General features: G+C 40.5%; 1 protein-coding gene across 10 annotated transcripts in view; it reads left to right on the forward strand.

Moving 5' to 3' along the window:
• Positions 1–2,770: 2,770 nt before the first annotated feature.
• The window catches only part of VRK1 (VRK serine/threonine kinase 1), an 85,237-nt gene continuing 70,772 nt past the window's right edge, over positions 2,771–17,235 (forward strand). For 6 of the 10 annotated variants that reach the window (XM_017857977.1, XM_017857985.1, XM_017857983.1 and 3 more), the window contains exon 1: positions 2,771–2,914. The gene's annotated coding sequence lies outside the window, so the exon portion shown is untranslated. Of the gene's footprint in view, positions 2,915–3,101; positions 3,433–3,658; positions 3,681–3,914; positions 4,023–17,235 lie in introns of those variants that run through there. The other 4 variants (XM_017857979.1, XM_017857981.1, XM_017857978.1 and 1 more) reach the window with 4 other exon arrangements.

Here is a 17,235-nt window from a genome sequence, read left to right on the forward strand (position 1 = left end):
AAGAACATTTGGAAGTAGATTCAGGGGACCAAGAATCATCGTCTAAATTCTTTGAGATTTTTTCCCCTCTAAGAATTGGGGAAGTAATGTGTGTTGAAAATCACAGTGCCTGACAAATAGTAGGGACTCCTTAAACATTAGTTAAACCAGAATCCCTGGAATTTGGTTCAATCCCTGGCTCACAGTAAGTGCTCTGTAAACATTTGTTTGGACTATATAGGTATTTTGAATATATGGCAGGATTATTTTTATGAGCATTTTCTGCCTAGTTTAATTCTTAATTTTTTTTTTTATTTGAGACAGAGTCTCACTCTGTCACCAGGCTGGAGTGCAGTGGCACGATCGCGGTTCACTGCAACCTCTGCCTTCTGGGTTCAAGCGATTCTCCTGCCTCAGCCTCCTGAGTAGCTGGGATTACAGGTGCCACCACGCCCAGCTAATTTTTTGTATCTTTAGTAGAGACAGGGTTTCACTATGTTGGCCAGGTTGGTCTCAAACTCCTGACCTCATGATCTGCCAGCCTCGGCCTCCCCAGGTGCTGGGATTACAGGCATGAGCCATCAATTCTTAATTTCTAAAGCCCACCAACGGCAAGTCCTCACTGGTGAATCTTATGTATGACCCTGATCTTGATACCAAGCTATCAACTCATAAAAACGTATCAAGGGTCTCCTAGCTTCGAGAGTTGTATCCCCATCTACAGCATTTCAGACGTGTTGTTTCTGTGACAGCAGCTTGGACTGGTGTCCTGCCATGCTCTGCACTGGGAAGCACTGGGAAGACATCTCAGCATGTGTGGATGATGTTGTAGGTGCTGGCAACTGCCTTGGAACATGGTTGCACGTAAGGAGTGTTTAACAGTGAGCCATCAGATGAAGGGTGCCAGGGCCAAGAGCTCCAGAATAAATGCATTCCATTCTCTCCTTACACTGTTGCTGATTTAACTGTGCTTTAAGGCCAGCCAATTGTCAACCCAGCGTGGAAGCAGGGGCATTTCTTCCCATGTCTATTGTGAGGTTAGGGGAATACGGTCACACTGTGACAGATAAGCCCTGTTCCAAGTTTTCTTAGCATGTGTGTGTTTGTATGTGTGTGGGTGTGGGTGTGTGTGTCTTTCTCTCAGTGGATCCTGGCCACAGAGTCTTGCTGGGGGATTCCACACCCATGAGATGTGCAAATCTTGAGACTTTTTTGCCGACAAATTTTATCAAGTGTTCACCTTGCCCATGTGTTTCTGTTAGGGTCTCAACAGGAAGCAGATGACATAATTCAAAATAGGATAATTTGAGGAAGGTTATTTGCAATGAGACTATTTACAATGGTGTTGGGGGTAGGAACCACGACAGAGGGAGCAGTAACTTGTGGGTCAGCAGCAGCCATGATGTTATCACTTCCAGACCTGAGGCACAAAGGAAGGGCTATTACCGCAAACTGGAGGGAGGGCCAGGGAGCAGTGACCTTCAGCTGAGGGACCTGCCAACTGGAGGTGACCTTGCCAGTAAGGATCCAGGGGCCTAACCTACTCTAACCGACCTTTCTTTTTCCTCCAATCTTCTGTGGGGTTCTCCACTGAGCACACCCTAAAGCCAGGGAGCCCAGGGAGCACGAAGCAATTTGTAGAGGTCAGCCTCCTGGGGCAGAGGGCAGGCAGGAGAAGTATTTGGAGCATACGCAGACGAGGGTATCTGGAGGGGAAAATGTAAGACATCAGGCACTATACTGAACTGTCTAATGGACAGAGTGATTCCAGGTTTTGTAGGGACTGAAGTTCACATAATTTTGGAGGATCTACTTTAAGAAAAATCAGCTGGGTGTGGCGGCTCACGCCTGTAATTCTAGCACTTTGGGAGGCCGAGGCAGGGTGGATTGCTTGAGCTCAGGAGGGCAAGACCAGCCTGGGCAACATGGTCAAACCCTGTGTCTACAAAAAATACAAAAATTAGCCAGGAGTGGTGGCCTATGCCTGTAATCCCAGCTACTTGGGGGGTTGAGGTGGGAGGATTGCTTGAGCCCAGGGGGTCGAGGCTGCAGTGAACCGAGATGGCGCCAAAGCACTGCAGCCTGGGTGACAAAGTGAGATTCTATCTTAAAAAAAAAAAAAAAAAGAAAAGTAAAGTTGACAAATAAAAAACCAAAAAGCTATGTAAACTCATTGAGGGACCTGCGCAAGTGAGGTCCTGAAGCTTATGCTTCATTGGCTTCATTGTTAATCTCCCTCTGCCTGTGACTTCAGTGATTTTGACCTAGAACAGTGACCCAGTGGCCAATAAGCTTTCAGTCTCATGGGTGATGGAGACTTAGCTGATTATAATAAACACAACGCAAACTGTGGCATACGTTGATTACAGATGAAACACTGCAGACGATTAGGTAGACATTGAGATAGGCTTTGAAATAGGCTTCGAAAAACAGCAGGATTTAGACACATGTCAATGATTGGGCAGAATAATACTAATACTATCTGCTATTTATTGAGCACCAACTAAGTTTAAAGTACTGTCTATTGATTATTTCATTTAATCCTAACAGAAACAGGAAACTTATTTTACATCCAACTCTCTGCCAACACAATAAATCAAGCTACTAAGAACAAGGCTGTAAACCATATTTCCTAGAAGGCTAGGGAGCAGATGGACGGGGATCGCCCTTTGCTGCTAAGAGACTCCAACTCCCAGGATGCCTTGGGAGCGCTGGACCACAGCTCCCGGCATTCCAGGGGAGGCGCGGGGCTAGCGTAGCCTCCGTCCCGCCCCGCCGCGTTCCCGCTCGTCCCGCCCCTCCCCGTCGCCTCCGAGCCAATGGGAAGGCTCCATACTGCAGGGTGCGAAGGGGCCGGCGCCGCTCCCGAGTTGCGAGTCGGCGAAAGCGGCGGGAAGTTCGTACTGGGCAGAAGGTGACGGGTCTGCGGCTTAGGGTAGGGAGGCCGCAGGCGACACGCCTCGAGGACTCGCGCGCCGAGCTGGGGGCGCGGAGGAGGGCGGCCGGGGGCTGTGCTGGCACTGGGTCTTCCGGGCGGTCTGTGGGTCCGCCGGGGTGCGGAAGGCGCCGTCATCCCCGGCCGCCCAGCCGGACCGCGCTCCGCCGCGTGGCTTCCGCCTGCGCGGGCGTTCACTCTTTGCTTGTCTCGCTCAGGCCCTGCCGGCGATCGCGGGGATGCCTGGACTGGCCAGGCCCGCCCCCATCTGAGCTCTACGTTCTGGACGCGCGTGGTGTCGCGGCCGAGCTCGCAAACGCCGCCTCGGGCCTCGCCGGGAAGCCGGGTCTGTCAGGCGGGGCTCCGGGTGAACACCGCAGGCGAGGCCCCTGCCCCGCGGAGCTCTGTCTAGAAGGGAAACAACACACGCAGCTGCGATGCTTTGCGGATACGGACATGCTGTCTTAGAAACGGGACAGGCAATTGCGGGCTAGAGGAATGGGCGCGAGGCTCTTTAGGTTAGGTGATCCGGGAGGGCATCTCAGAGGATGTGACCTTTGACTTGAGACCTGAGAGGGAAGAGGGAGGCTGACCCCTGAGGATAGCAGCCAGGCCTGGGGACCGCGAGGCCGCCCGTTATTTCCCTGTCACGTCGCGGGGAGGCCCCGTGGTCTTGTACTTGAGGGTCTGTCTGGTGCAAGGCAGTTAGAGCCGCTTGTGGGTTTTGCAGAGGACTTTCGTATCCCGTTTGACAGTTCCTCCTCTGGTCTGTCCCTACCTGGCAGGGTGGCATCCTTTACTGATGCAGCTCCATTCAAGGGCAACGCATAGTTTTTCCTACCACCGAAATAGTATTTTGGTTCTCGTGTCAAAACTCTTAGGTGATTGAATTAAAATTCGACAGACAGCAGCAGAGTCAGACTATAGGTTCCTGTTGAGGCCACCCATTTTTCTGATGTCCTTTCTTTCGAGTCACCCATTTTTGTTTTCCTTTGTATAGGCTCTTGCCTTCCCTCTCCTGTGTCCCTTTCTTGGAACAACTTGGAAACACCAGTTTTGCTACTGGGAGGATGTTTTAGGGAACTGTTGAAGAACCTCATTAATTATTGTGCGTGTGCTTTTCTTTTCTTTTCTTTCTTTTTTTTTTTAAAAAACTGGAATTGCCCATCTGTTGAATCTGAAATTCAAAAGAGTAAAAAAAATGTAGGGCAGCATTTATTTTCAAGAGTTCACAATAAAGGCACCTTTCTTTATGACATGCTGAGCATGATACTTTGGGGGAGAATTTAATCTAGAATTTTGAAGCGTTTTCAGAAGGAAGCAAGGTTTCTTTATATAGTCATTTTATGTAGGTTACGTTTATGTTCTTCAAAATGGCATGTAGTGATTGGAATTAAATTTCTGGGTGGATATTATTATGTTCATCTGTTACCTATAGAAGGGAATGTAACTTAGTCACTTAATAATAGCTTTCTCTGTTGATGCTACCACAGATGGTATTCTCTACATCTCAACATTGCTGATCAGATTCTGTGTTAATACAGTAACACAACTTGAATTTAATAACAATAAACTTGTGTTAGGCGTTACTGTCAATTTAGTTCTGGTATCTAGTACAAATACCAGCTTTATAGTGCAGTGGCTTCTTGTTATGCTCAGTGCTGCAAAAATTATGAGAGGATATTTGTTAAACAAATGAGATAATGGAGTAATGTGTTAAGCATAGAGCCTGGCATATAGTAAGTTAGTAAGTGCCCAGGAAATGGTTATATGGAAAGCTTATGCTAAGTTTTATTCCAGTATGCAAGTGTATATTTTAAAAATAACAGTAATGCATTCAAAATGTTGACAGACCCTAAAATTAAATTTCTTAAAGGAAATAGGCCAGCTTTTTTTTTTAACTTTGAGAACTAATGTGAAATAATAATAAATATATAAGTGAAATGTCCCAGATGTCTAGAAATGAAAAAACAAGATTTTAATTTTGACAGCTATAGTTTTTTTCTTAAAAGCATCCCTAATAAGATATAATGTACTATGATTAGGATTGTGATTTGAAAATAAAACTTTAAAATAATTTTGATTTGAAAATAAAACTTACTTGGAAATGAAGCGAAGCTTTAAGATTTACCTTATATCAAATGAAGGATGTCTCCTGAATTTATGCAAATGTGCAAATGCTTATATCTCCATAGATCAGGCAGTGAGCCTAATGGGAATTAAATGCTGCCTCTTTGTGCGTGTGAGTGAGGCTTTCATGAAAATTGCTCTTGATGGGTTCTGAGAATGGATTGGTAACTGAATAGGACTGGAGAATATTTTTCAGACTGGTAGGATATTTTACATGCTTGCCAGGGTTATTTTTCGGAGAAGGAATGGACTCATTTATTCACCAGAGATCACGTGCCCCCTATTTTGCAAGGAATTGTGCTAGGTGCAAAGTCTATTCTTGCTATTGTAGTGTTTTGCTGAAGCAAGTTTTCTTTGTTTTAAATTAATATGCGTCTGTTTTGTTTTTTTTTTAAACCTTATCTAGCATCCAGCACAGAATAATCCAATAAATGTGTAGGGCACATTTGAAAAACTGTACTATTAATGTTAAAATGTAGAAAATGTTTAATAAAGGTGCAAGATTAATTTAAAAGGGTGATAGAACCCTAATAAAACATTTAGGTAGGTGTTGTAACCAAGATGGAATTTTACCCTAGGATAAGTTTGGCTCCTTTGATGAAAATTCCTGTGAATCTATTTCTCATTGCCGTTATAAAGATGCAGAGAGCTGTGTCCTTTCGGTTTTTTTCCCTTTGGTGCTTGAATGATATTTAAGCACCCAGCATTCCAAAGTTGCTGTTTTGAAGTAATTTCATGCACTTTCCCAATTACTCCTGCTCCATCTCTCCCAATGTTGTCTTAAATCTTTGCACTCAAATTCAAGCACATCCTACTACTCTTGTCCTGAATGGCATATGGGCAACACTTTGAAAAAGAAAAGCTCTCTAGAAAATCTAGAGAGGTATGAGCGATGGCCCTTCTCCCATATTAGGAGTTAGATTTTTAGTATTCATCAATAAATACTAATGAGAAGAAACTGCTCTACTTTTACCGACATTCTTCAGGAAATTTATTAAGAATTTTATTAGCCACAGCATCTTTGTCAGCTTGGAAAAATATATGTTTGTGAATCATATTTATTTAGTCTTTAGGTAAGTACATGGATTTTGATGATTCTTTGCAGTTACTCCTATCTCTCTATGGGTCTCTTGCCCATAGGATGGGAACCAGTGCTCTAGGATTTGAAAATTAAGGTAGATACTGTTCACACTGGCAAATATTGAAGATGAATATTAAATGTGTATACTAAAATGTTTATTGGTAAGTCTTATTCATTAAATGGGAAGATACACTAGATGAAGTAATAATTAAATTGCAAGGTAATTTGAGATTTGGGAATGTTCTGTCATACACTTTTAAAGCAAATATTATACTGATAATGGAAGGACACGTGTCTTGTGGAGCTCAGATCAGGAACAATATAGTTGGTCCTCTAGGGGACTAAACATGAGAACTGAAAGTCATTAGGAACACCAGCAGCCCCATTCTACTGTTTCGAGGACCTTATAATTTCTTTCTGTGTATTTTCTTTTCTTTTTGAGGACCGTCTGTCTGGGTGTTTGTATGTCGGCAGATATGTCTGCTCTAGACTTAGATACTTGCTTTAAGAATCCAAAAGAGATTGCATTATCTAATTGTCATTTATATCTAAAATTAAACCATGACTTTAGACATAGCTAAGATAACCATAGCTTTATTTCAGGTTAATTGCTTTTCTTAAACTGTTTATCAAGTAACAGCTAAAGAAAAGTCATCATTTGATGACACTAAGTATTAATGCATTGTGATTGCATTTCACAATATTAAGTGTTAGAACTGTTAGACCTTAAGTCTTTATAGATTGTGTCTGGAAAACATAGGGAAAGAAACGTTTACCGTTTCTACTGTAGTCTTTAGAGTTGCTTTTTTCACACTTTATTGCAGTTTACTATATAATTTGGCAACAGCTATCAACATAGAGATTATATGTAATTACAGTGTACCCTGGAACAACTCAGGGGTTGGGAGTGCTGACCCCCACGCAGTTGAAAAATCCATGTATAAGCTTTGACTCCTCAAAAGCACAACGACTCAGCCTGTTGACCAGAAGCCCTACCAATAGCATAAACAATTGATTAACGCATATTTGTATGTTATATGTACTATATGCTATATTCTTACAATACAATAAGCTAGAGAAAATAAAATGTTATTAAGAAAACCCTAAGAAAGAGAAAATATATTTCTTGTTCATGAAGCGGAAGTGGGCCATCTTAAAGGTCTTCATCGTCATTGTCTTGGTGTTGAGTAGGTTCAGGAGGAACAACAAGAGGAGAGGTTGGTTTTGCTGTCTTGGAGTGGCAGAGGCAGGAGAAAATCTGTGTATAAGTGGACCTGCACAGTTCACACTCATGTTCAAGGGTCAGCTGTATACATTTTTTTCTTAGAGGTAATAAAACAAATCTGTTATTTGGGAATCAGGAAAAAAGTTCTAAGATTCATTTTTTAATAAGTTCAGATTATAACATTTAAGAAGTTTAATCTTGTTTTTTCAGACTTGCAGAAAATACTTTAGAAATGCTGATTGTAAAATTTATCTTTCATATGTTGCTGGTAGGAATCTAAAATGATTGCTGGAAATTAGTTTGGCAATTTCTCGAAAAGTTAAACATACACTTGACACACAATCCAGCAGTTGCACTCCTGAGCCTTTATCCTAGAGAAATGAAAACTTACAAAAAAACCTGTACATGAATGCTCGTAGCAGCCTTGTTTATAGTAGCTAAAAATCAGAAACAACTCACATGTCCTTCAATGGGTGAATGGTTAAGTAAAATGTGATAGTCTTGCGGTAGAACACCACCATCAAAAAAAGAAACAAACTTGGTACATGCAACAACTTGGATGGAGTTTAAGGGCATTGTATTGAGTGGAAAATGCCAGTCTCAGGTTGTATGATTCCGTTTATATAGCATGCTCAAAATGATAGAATTATAGAAATGGAGAACAGACCGGTTTTGCTGGGGTTAGGGCTGACTTTCTTTGAGATGATACAACAGTTCAGTGTCTTGTTTGTGGTGATGGTTACATGAATCTGTACATATGACACAATGTCCTAGAATTAGACACACAAAAGAATGTAAAAGCTGACATTTCAATAATTAGTTCAATGATGAATATTGTATTAGTGTCACTTTCCTGCTTTTGATAATTGTACAGTGCTTGTCCATTTTTTGACTGTATCACATTTAACCATTTACCCATGGAAGGCCATGTGGGTTGTTTCTGGTTTTTGGTGATTGCAGATAAAGCTGCTATGAACATTAATGTACAGGTTGGTGTGTGACTGTAAGTTTTAATTGTTCTAGAATAAATGCCGAGAAGTGCAACTGTTGGGTCATATAATGATGAAATCTTGAGCCCTCTTACTCTGTCCCAGGTGGGATGTGAATCATCCCTTTGTCCACCGTGTCCACACTGTATATACCACCCACCAGCTAGTTAGTCACTCTTGGTTATCAGATTGACTGTCTGGTATCTTGGTGCTTGTGTTCAAGAATCCCTTATTTTACTTAGTAATGACCCGAAGTGCAAGACTAGTGATGCTGGCATTTTTTTTTTTTTTTTTTTTTGAGACAAGTCTCGATCTAGTCCCCCAGGCTGGAGTGCAATGGTGTGATCTCAGCTCACTGCAACCTCCGCCTCCCAGGCTCAAGCGATTCTCTTGCCTCAGCCTTCCTAGTAACTGGGATCACAGGCGCCTGCCGCCATGCCTGGCTAATTTTTGTGTTTTTAGGAGAGACAGGGTTTCACCATGTTGGCCAGGCTAGTCTCGAACTCCTGACCTCAGGTGATCCGCCTGCCTCGGCCTCCCAAAGTGCTAGGATTGCAGGAGTGAGCCACTGTGCCCGGCTGCTGGCCTATTGTTATAATTACTTTAAGTATTGTTGTAAATCTCTTAACTGCCTCTAATTTATAAATTAAGCTTTATCGTATGTATATCTAATGTATATATAGGAAAAAGCATATTTATGTGGGGTTTGATACTCTCCATACTCTCCATCGTTTAAGGTATCCACTGAGGGCTTTGGAATGTATCCCTCACAGATGAAGTGGGGGCTACTGTATTTGAGAGAGAGTTTCTTCACATCCTTACTACCATTTGGTATCGGTGATATTTTTTGTGTGTACTGGTATCTCCTCATGGCTTTAATTTTCATCCTAATGGCTGATGATTTCATGTGCTTATTTACCATTTATGTTTTTTTTTTTTTTTTTTTTTGGTGATTTGTCTGTTCAAACCTTTCACCTGTTTTGTGATTGGTTTGTTTTCTTACTGATTTTAGAGCATTCTTTATATGTTGTGTATACAAATCCTTTGCCAAATATATGATTTGTAAATATATTCTCTTGGTCTCTGGCTTGTCTTTTCATTCTCTTCTAGTGTCTTTAGCATCTAAAAAGTTTTAAATTTTGATAAAGTCTAACTTCTCAATATATGGATCGTGTTTTAGTGCCTTTCTTAGAACTCTCTGCCTAACTCTAGGTCAGGAGGATGTTCTCTTTTCTTCTAAGTGTTTTACCCGTATATGTCTTACATTTAGATCCTTTTGGTTTCATTTTGCACAGGATGTGAGATTTAGATCTTGGTACATTTTTCTTTTCCTTTTGTCTATGGATGTCCAGTTGTTCCAAAACCATTTGTTGAAAAGCCTACCCTTTCTCCATTGAATAAGTTTTAAAAATCAAAATCACTTGGCCATATACTGTAAATTAGATATCAAAACAAAGACTGGAAGAAATGAATGAGCAATTAAGTATGAATAAATACAGGTTTATTGAAGGTATAACATGGCTGGAGTCTGGAAAAAGTGGGCAAACATTTTAGAGAATAACATGGGCAAAGATCTGTTCTAGAGAAAATAAGTAAGAACTGGCCGTTTTGGGGAGTTATGCAAGTGAAGGGAAGTAGAGAAGTAAAGGAAGAATCATTGGTTCATGAAAAAGAAAGAGTGTATAAACTTCTGGCTAGATTGAAGCATTTGTAGTCAGTTTCATTGGCCATTAGGAGGGTGCTGTATATTCTTAAGCAGGAAAATGGTATGATAGAAATGGTATTAAAGAGAAGTTGTTTTAGGACGATTTTTGGCGGTGATACGTTGGTAGGAAGAATGGAATATAATCATGACCCTTGACTTACTACTTTGTATTACAAATATCTGCCAGAAAGCTAAAAAAGTGGTGTTATTTCAGAATGTTATAAATTCCTAGTATTTTCTAGAAGGCAGTGGTAGATTTCAAAGTTTGCTACTGTCCTCAGTGATGGATATGGAGAAGTCTGCAGGACTTCCAAACTGTTTCATATTTATGCTACTGTTATTAAGTTATACATGTGGGAAAAAGAGTAGTTTCCATTGGCTTATTGTTGATGTGGGTGACATTTCTTACCAGGCCTGAAAAGAGTCCAAGAGTTGAGCAACTGAAATGATAAAAACATAAAGAGTTCATAAATCGGTCCAATGAGGAAAAGTTAATGGGATCAGATTTATTTATCATGGCAAAGAGGAGACTCAGGGGTTATTAGATCAGTATGTCCTGATACTTGTATGTGAAGAACTATACAGAAAATGATGGTGACCAGCTGTTCTTCAAAATCCTGAGGACTGTATAAGAACAAATGGCTCAAATTGCAGCTTTAAGGTTTTGGTCTTAGGGAAGAATTTCCAGACAGTAAGGACATGTATTTCATGTGAGATATCAAAGGATACACTAGAAACCTAGATGTAGTATAGGAACATTTTGCTTATAGTCGGGGGGATGTGAAAGATGGCAGATCTGTGTGTTTGCCCTTGAGTCCTGTTAAATTCATGAGTGAAAGTACTCACTTTCCATTTTGTTAGTGCCTGCTTCAGTTCTTGGTTTCTTTCTCCCGGCAAATTATACCCTTCCCCTCCCCCACCATTTATCTGTGGGGATCTCATTTGGTTTCTGCTTTCTTTTGTGCATTTAAAAGATTATCATGGCTGTAGATTGGACTTAAGTCATTTTAAAAACAATCAGTCAACAAATAGAACCTGTATAGTGTCGAACTACTAGAAATCAATGCATTTCTGTTCCTAATTAGAACATGGAAAAATGTATCATCCCATTAAGAAAAAAATCATTGCTGACTTGTTGGGCCAAGGATTTTACAGTGTAAGAGGTTACCATTGACACGTGTTAATGAAAGAAGGGCAGTGTTAAAAGCTTTCATGCAACAACTCAAATGTTTTTAAAGTACCTTTTCTGTTTGATTTAACTTCCTTTTTCTGATTCTTTTCTACTTGTCTAGATCTTTTTTCCACTGAAATGTTGAGATTGACCAAGAATATTTCACTTGTGATTGCAGCCCTTCAGTATTATCACAGAGATTTTTTTTTTTTCTGCAGAAGAGCAAGCTCTTATAGTGCTGTGCAAGCTGCCCATTTAAAACTATCATTGCTTGGCACCTATGCCCTAGTGACAGTTTGACCAACATGTGAGCAGGCAAACTGCCATCCTGACAGATGGGCGTGAGTATAGGCAGCCAAGAAACCATGTATCTGCATCTAGTGTATTTGTTAAGGGCAGGATTCCCAGTCGGGGATGTTCAAACGTCTGTCCATCCTGAGCTTTCACGCCTATGGATAAAGGGATGTCATCATTAATCCCAGCTTCTATGGGTATATAAGAGCTTCTTGGCTCTTACAGAAGTAGGCAATTGGGGACAATCAGGATAATTGTTCTCTTCTTCATCACAGGACTACTTCAAATAATCCTTTCCTCTTTCTCCTAGCCAGCTAGGTTTACAGTGAGTACAAACCTGTTCAGACATTGTCCTGATACTTGTGGAATATGTGCTTGCTCATTTCTTTTCCAGAGTTTGAAAGCTTTGAAAGTTATTTGATGTTTATGCTTTGGACAGTGACATATAAAATTGGATCAGGTAGATCTAGTTCAAACATTGACTGCTGTGTGACATTAGAGCAATTCAATTTAGCATCAAATCAAGGTAAAGTAATACCTATCTTAGAGTTGTTGAGAGAATTAACTGCAAAATGTATACATGAGTCATTTGGTGTAATGTCTGGCCCACAGTAAGTGTTCAATAAATGTTTGTCATCATCATCATTTTCACTTTAATATATCTGAAGATATTTTTTTCTGGAGAGGTATCTGAAACAGAAAACTTTTTTCAATTCACTCTCACTTCCCATCATCCTCCCTCCCTCCCTCCCTTCCTTCCTTCCTTCCTTCCTTCTCGCTCTGTCAACCAGGCTGAAGTGCAGTGGTGTGATCATAGCTCACTGCCACCTTGATTTCCTGGGCGCAAATGATCCTCCTCCTGAGTAGCTAGAATGACAAGCCACCATTCCTGGCCCACCATTCTTGTGACATCATCACATGGTCTGGTCTATAATGAAATGCCTCCAATGACAGAGAAACTCACTACCTCTAGGGCAGAATTTCTCAACTATGGGACTGTTGACATTTTACATGGGTCGTTGTTTGTTCTCTGCACTGTGGGATGTTTAGTAGCATCTCTGGCTACAGAGACAAAATCATCTCGGGTTGAGAACCATTGCTCTAGAGACAGCATATCCTATTTTTATTAAAGTTTTGACCGTTAGAGGGTTCTTTCTTACACTGAGTGGAAGTCTACTTGTTGCTTCTACTCACTTCTGCCTTTTGGAGAAATGTAGAACAGGCTGAATCCCTCTTCCACGCAATATCCTTTCAAATATGTGAAAATAGTCATCAAGTATTCTCAGTCTTTTTGGTTTGAAACATCTCCAGTTCATTAGCTGTTCCTTACATGGCATGGTTTCATGTCAGTTTACCACATTGGTGGCTTTCCTCTTTTTAAAGAAATTTCATTTTAAACTGTAGTGCTTTGAATTGAATTCTGTGCTCCAGACATGGCTTGATACGTGAGAAATAGAGTTGTATCTCTTGTTCTAGATATAACACTTTTCTTCTGTGAGTTAAGGGAAGATATCACCTTCCTTCTTCTACATACTATATTATTAGTATTGGCTATATCATTTTGTGACCACATCATACATTGAACATAAAGTTGAATAAAATCCCTGCATCTATCTAAGCTATGTCTTTTCATCCTGTTTGTATGCATTAGTTTTGGGGTCCAACCATGGGAGCGTATGTTTGTCTCGTTAATTTTCTTTTTATTGAATTTAGCTAACTGCAACTTTTAAAGATATTTTGCAATCCTAATTCTTGGTTTAATTGGAAGCTTCTAGCCTAAAAGAACGTGTATGTGATGATGCTATGCACCGAGACTGGAAATACAAGAGAAAGAAGTCATTCTCTCTCTCTCTCTCTCTCTCTCTCTGTGTGTGTGTGTGTGTGTGTGTGTGTGTGTGTGTGTGAGATTGGACTCTCTCTCTCTCTCTGTGTGTGTGTGTGTGTGTGTGTGTGTGTGTGAGATTGGACTCTCTCTCTCTCTCTCTGTGTGTGTGTGTGTGTGTGTGTGTGTGTGTGAGATTGGACTCTCTCTCTCTCTCTCTCTCTGTGTGTGTGTGTGTGTGTGTGTGCGAGATTGAAAAGAGATTGAGTATGGAAGCCTGGGTAATACCAATATTAAGAGGCAGCTGGGCAGAAAGGAAGTAAGAAAGGAGACCAAGAAGTGGTGGCCAAAAAGTTAGGATGAAAATAATAGGAGTGTCTTGTAATGCTGGAGTGACTCTGTGGTAGATACTGTGGTAGATACTTGAATAAAAAATGAATAAGACATGGTCCCTGCTTTCTGCCCCGTTTTTGTTTAATTGTTCAGTTCGTGTAACTGCCTGGTCAGTCATTCCTCGAGACTTGGAGGTCATCCTTTATTTCTCCCTCATACCCTTGCCTCTTTGGGTTACCAAGTTCCACTGATTAAAATAAATTTTTTGAAGTGTAACAAAAAGGTGCACAAGCATCAAGCTCAATGATTTTTAAAGTTTTACAAAGTGAACACCCTGTAATCACCACTACCCAGATCAAGGTATTCATTTTCTAGCACCCCAGAAGCCCAGATTATGTGAGGATATCTTGCAGACAGTAGTTACTCCCACCCAAGGTAACCACGATTCTGACTTACATAACTATAGTTTTACCTGGTTTTGAACTCATGTGTAAATGGAATAATGCCTTCTGGACTTTTTTTTTTTTTTTTTGCCTGACTTCTTTTACTCAATGTTGTATCTGAGATTCATTCATGTTGTTGCATGTAGTTTGTTATATTTAAAAATAGCTCTATAGTTGTGGTTATCTATCCCTACATAATACACTAGTTTTGATTATTGGTTATTGCATAACATACCACTCCAAACTTAGTGGTATAAAATAACAGCCATTTTATTATGCTCATGGATTCTGTGGATTGGGAATTTGGTGGTTATGGCTTATCACTGCCCTATAATGGTTGGGGTCTAGAATCATTTAGAGGCTTCTCCACTCACGTGTATGGTACCTTGACTGGAAAGTCTAGAAGGCTAGGATCATCTGATACTATTGACCAAACCTATATGTGGGGTCAGGAGGTTTTGGATTTTCACAGCATGTTGGCTGCGTGTCCAGAGGAAGCTTCCTGAGAGTGGCTTATCTTCAGAAGTCATATAATCTCACCTCCACCATATTCTCTTGCTTGACAAAGACACAGCCTGCCTGGATTGAAGGGGAGGGGACATAGACCTCATATCTTTATGAGAGGTGTGTCAAAGAATTTGTGGTCATTTTTTAAAACTACCACAAATTACATAGCAAAATTCATTTATTCATTCTATTTTAGGTATTTGAATGGTTTCTGTTTTGAGGCAATTATGAACAATGTTGCTATAATCATATACATATGTATATGTATGTATCCTTTGGCATACTTATATATTCATTTTGGTTGGGTATATATGTAGGAGTAGAATTCCTGGTCAAAATGTATATGCATGTAGCTATATTTCTTTTTCTTTTTCTGAAACGAAGTCTCACGTTGTCACCCAGGCTGGAGTGCAGTGGTGTGATCTTGGCTCACTGCAGCCTCTGCCTCCCAGGTTCAAGTGATTCTCCTGCCTCAGTCTCATGAATAGCTGGGATTACAGGTGCCTGCCACCAGGCCTGGCTCATTTTTGTACTTTTAGTAGAGATGGGGTTTCTCCATGTTGCCCAGACTGGTCTCCAACTCCTGACCTCAAGTGATCCACTTACTTTGGCCTCCCTAAGTGCTGGGGTTACAGGCGTAAACCACTGCACCTGGCCACGTGTCTGATTTTAATAGACACTGCCAAACTGTTTTTCATCCTTGTTGTACCTATTTATACTTTTACCAACATATGAAAGTTCCAGTTACTCTGCAGCCTTGCTTCCCTTGATATTGTCAGTTAAATACTACAAAAAAATTAATCACTAGCGGCTGTATAGAAGATCTCAGTGTGGTTTTCATGGGCATTTCTCTAATGACTGATAATTTGAGTACTTCTTTATATGCTTGTTGGCCATTTGGATACCCTCTGTTATAAAGTTCCTCTTCAAGTCTTTTGTCCATTTTAAACAGATTGGATTGTCTTTTTTCTTATTGAAATGTGGAGTTTATAAGGTATCTGGATTTGAATCCTTTGTCGAATATGTGAATTATAAAAATATCTTCCTGTCTTACAGCTTGTCATTTCACTTGTAATGTGTTTTTGATGAACTGGAATTCTAAATTTTAATCAATTCCAATGTATCCATCTTTTCCTGTATGGGTAGTGTTTTTTTGTGTTTAAGAAGTTTTTGCTACTCCAGGGCGATGAAGCTATTTTCTTATGTTATCTTCTGGAAGCTTTAGTATTTTGCCTTTCAGATTTAGGTCAAAGTCCCCAGGAATTTGTTTGTGTGTTGTGAGGTAGGGATCAAGGCTTCTTTTTCTTTTTTCATATGGTAATCTATACACGTAGTAGCAGGTGGCATTGGGTCTGGTGGGCACAAGCCTGGGAGTTAGGATTCCAGTATTCTCCACCTTAGGTTATCTTTAATGAGCCTTCGGCACTTGGGCATATTCTTAAATCCCTCTTGACTCAGCTTCATTTGTGAAATGAAGGATTTAAATTGAATGTTTTCTGATTTTCATTCTGACTGTGGTTTGCTAGATCTCTACCTACTTTTGTAGTTGTATTGAGGCTTGTTAGAATCTTTTTATATCTGGATTCTGTTATCTAAAATATTCATAACATCTCCCAGCTTTATGTTGTCCCCAGTTCGAATATGCCATCTAGAACTTAGCTGCTGCTGAAAGATAGTTTTGTTGATCACGTAGGCAAGTCCAAGATCACCTGTTCTTCTGATTTTTTTATTTTTTATTTTTTTGAGATGGAGTCTCACTCTGTTGCCTGGGCTGGAGTGCAGTGGCGTTATCTCAGCTCATTGCAACCTCTGCCTCCTGGGTTCAAGCAGTTCTCCCACCTCAGCCTCCCAAGTAGCTGGGATTACAGGCGCATGCCACCACGCCCAGCTAATTTTTTGTATTTATAGTAGAGACGGGGTCTCACCATGTTGGCCAGGCTGGTCTTGAACTCCTGACCTCAAATGATCCACCCACCTTGGCCTCCCAAAGTGCTGAGATTACAGGCGTGAGCCACCGCGCCCAGCCTCTGATCTTACTAGTATAGTATACTCTGTCCCTTGCCAGGAGCTCATCATGCTTTCTTTAGTAAGTCATGGTACAGGACACCAATTCCATTTAAAAAAAAATTAGCTATCTCCTACAGAAAGGAGCAAATTCCATTTTTGAAAGTCATCTGCACATACTATTCATCTTACTTGTCCCTTCAGTTTTGTACTTGAACTTTTAATAATCACATACACAGCATAGAGTTTCATGAATCAGCAGAAGTCATTCAAGATCAGTGAGTTGTAGTCTCGGCAAATTCTGTCTTCCATCTTGGAAAGTGGCATACATTCCAAATTACTATATCAGGTTTATGTAATATGTTTGTGTCTCTAAGAAGAGTGAGTCAGGAACAACCCTGCATGACAGAACAGAAAATCTATCATTTGCTGGTTTCTTTGTGTTCTTAGTGGCCTGCTTTGAGGTGCTTTTAACCCTTCTTTGAAAAGATCTAGTTTGGTTTCCACAGAATGCTATAATCAATTGTAGCTATTCTTTGTTATCCTTATTATCACATTGTTCCTCTCATTAACCCCCTTTTTAAAAATCAAACAGCTTTAGTGAGATATAATTTATG

The sequence above is a fragment of the Rhinopithecus bieti genome, unplaced genomic scaffold (genome assembly GCF_001698545.2).
Source record: "Rhinopithecus bieti isolate Rb0 unplaced genomic scaffold, ASM169854v2 scaffold_41913, whole genome shotgun sequence".
NCBI classification, from domain to species: Eukaryota; Metazoa; Chordata; class Mammalia; order Primates; family Cercopithecidae; genus Rhinopithecus; species Rhinopithecus bieti.